This window comes from Ovis canadensis, chromosome 18 (assembly GCF_042477335.2).
Source record: "Ovis canadensis isolate MfBH-ARS-UI-01 breed Bighorn chromosome 18, ARS-UI_OviCan_v2, whole genome shotgun sequence".
In the NCBI taxonomy this organism is placed as follows: Eukaryota; Metazoa; Chordata; class Mammalia; order Artiodactyla; family Bovidae; genus Ovis; species Ovis canadensis.
The window spans coordinates 64,480,698-64,483,313 of NC_091262.1; positions in this window are offsets into that span (position 1 = coordinate 64,480,698).

The window sequence follows — 2,616 nt, forward strand, 5'->3', positions numbered from 1 at the left end:
TATTATATTTCTTCTGGAGACTATATAAAAAAATTAGGTTCATAGTCTACCATTTCCTAAATATTGCTCAAAAAGTGATGCTATAATGCTAAAATTATGGTTCATTATTATCAAGTAAGAAAATAAAACTATAATTTTAGCTGGTTTTTGCATATTTTAAATTTTTTTCAATTCCAAATCTCATTGATTTATAATAAGTATTTTCTTCCTCACATAATATGCTCATAAGTATGAGTCATTGACTTATCAGAGACTCAGTGTGAAGGAACAGCCTCTATTTGGAACACAAATTTCTCATTTCAGAAGGGAAAGAGCAAGTTAGCTTCTGAAATATAATGACTGTTAAATCTTCTGCCAATGGAATATCTATTCACATTCTGTTGGTCAAAGAAAGTCACATGACCAAGCCCAACATCAACAGCAGGGGTTTATCCTTCTACAATAGGCACTGAAATTCCATGAAATGTAATCCTTTTACAGTCAGGAGGTAAAAAGCTGTGAAAAATATCTATACATAGTGTTTAACACTACTCAGTGAGTGGTAAAATGGGACTTTTAATCTAAACCTACTTGCTTCTCTGGTTGTTCAGACAGTTAAGAATCTGCCTGCAATGAAGAAGACCTGGGTTCAACCCCTGGGTTGGGAAGATCTGCTGGAGAAGGGAATGGCAACCCACTCTAGTATTTTTTCTCTGGGAAATCCCATGGACAGAGGAGCCTGGCAGGCTATAGTCCATGAGGTCACAAAGAGTTGGATATGACTGAGTGACTAACACGTTCTCCTTCAACAGACCTCACAATCATTGGCTTTTCAAAGATAGCTTATTTTATAGATTAAAATAGCATTATAAAATATGTGCATTATTTGTCCTTATGATTAAATGGACAGAAGTTGAGTTTCAATTATCATAGGGGACAGGCCCATTTTTAATTATAAATTCTAATATTGGTTTTCTTTAATGAATCACTTACTCTGCTTCTTCTGTCTTGGCAGAAATTGTATTTGTATATTTCACATGACATTAAAGAAGATGTTTAGGAAGCAATAAGTGGTTAATATGACAGTTCTTTTCACAGTTTACTAACTTAACAAAGGTTCTATTTTTGTCAAAATAGTCAACTGTGCCTGAGAATATTACCAAATAATTGAATCAAGGTTTTCTGTTTGTTTTCTGGGTTATGGCTGTCGAAAAACTGTATGTCAGGTCTATAAATGGGATGCAAAATATAAAGCTTGAAAGAATTAACCACCCATTTCAAGAAGCCAATCCCTTGCTCAAGCACTGAGTGACCAAGTGTGTTAGACTCATGAGATTAGAAATTGGAGATAATCAAAGGCAATACAATAACCTTCTCTTTCATGTGTCAAGAACACATTGCAACAATGTCAAGAAAGTGTCATCACCATTCCTGTTCTTCTTGTCTATATTCCTGGAGGTGTGTGGTATAATTAGGAATAATTAGCACTCTACCTCCACTGTGTACCATCTACGTCAGTTCTGGCATTCTGATGAACAGAATCCAGGATGGTCTGGATGTTGCCGGCAAGTTCAGATAGCCAGACATAAAGAGAGTAGGAGGGAAACTTGCAGGATAATAAGCTCTCCATTGTGTGGAAGCTCAGAAACTTTTATATCTTCATTTTTGTATACAGAGAGGTACTATTCAGTTCAGTTCAGTTCAGTCGCTCAGTCATGTCCAACTCTTTGCAACCCCATGAATCGCAGCACGCTAGGCCTCCCTGTCCATCACCATCTCCCGGAGTTCACTCAGACTCACGTCCATTGAGTCGGTGATGCCACCCAGCCATCTCATCCTCTGTCTTCCCCTTCTCCTCCTGCCCCCAATCCCTCCCAGCATCAGAGTCTTTTCCAATGAGTCAACTCTTTGCATGAGGTGGCCAAAGTACTGGAGCTTCAGCTTTAGCATCATTCCTTCCAAAGAAATCCCAGGGCTGATCTCCTTCAGAGTGGACTGGTTGGATCTCCTTGCAGTCCAAGGGACTCTCAAGAGTCTTCTCCAACACCACAGTTCAAAAGCACCAATTCTTCACAGTCCAATTCTCACACCCATACATGACCACAGGAAAAACCACAACCTTGACTAGAAGGACCTTAGTCGTCAAAGTAATGTCTCTGCTTTTTAATATACTATCTAGGTTGGTCACAAGTTTTCTTCCAAGGAGTAAGCATCTTTTAATTTCATGGCTGCAATCACCATCTGCAGTGATTTTGGAGCCCCAAATAATAAAGTCTGACACGGTTTCCACTGTTTCCCCATCTATTTCCCATGAAGTGATGGGACCGGATGCCGTGATCTTCGTTTTCTGAATGTTGAGCTTTAAGCCAACTTTTTCACTCTCCTCTTTCACTTTCATCAAGAGGCTTTTTAGCTCCTCTTGACTTTCTGCCATAAGGGTGGTGTCATCTGCATATCTGAGGTTATTGATATTTCTCCCGGCAATTAGTTGTTTTTCTCAATCCAGGCTTCTCTTTGCTTGAATTCCATTTTAATATTTTCTAGTTGTTGAACATTTTCCAAATTACTCGGTATTACAGATTCTATATTTATAAAATGAGGATAATAGGTTTGTTCTGCAGATTCCATGAATTTTAT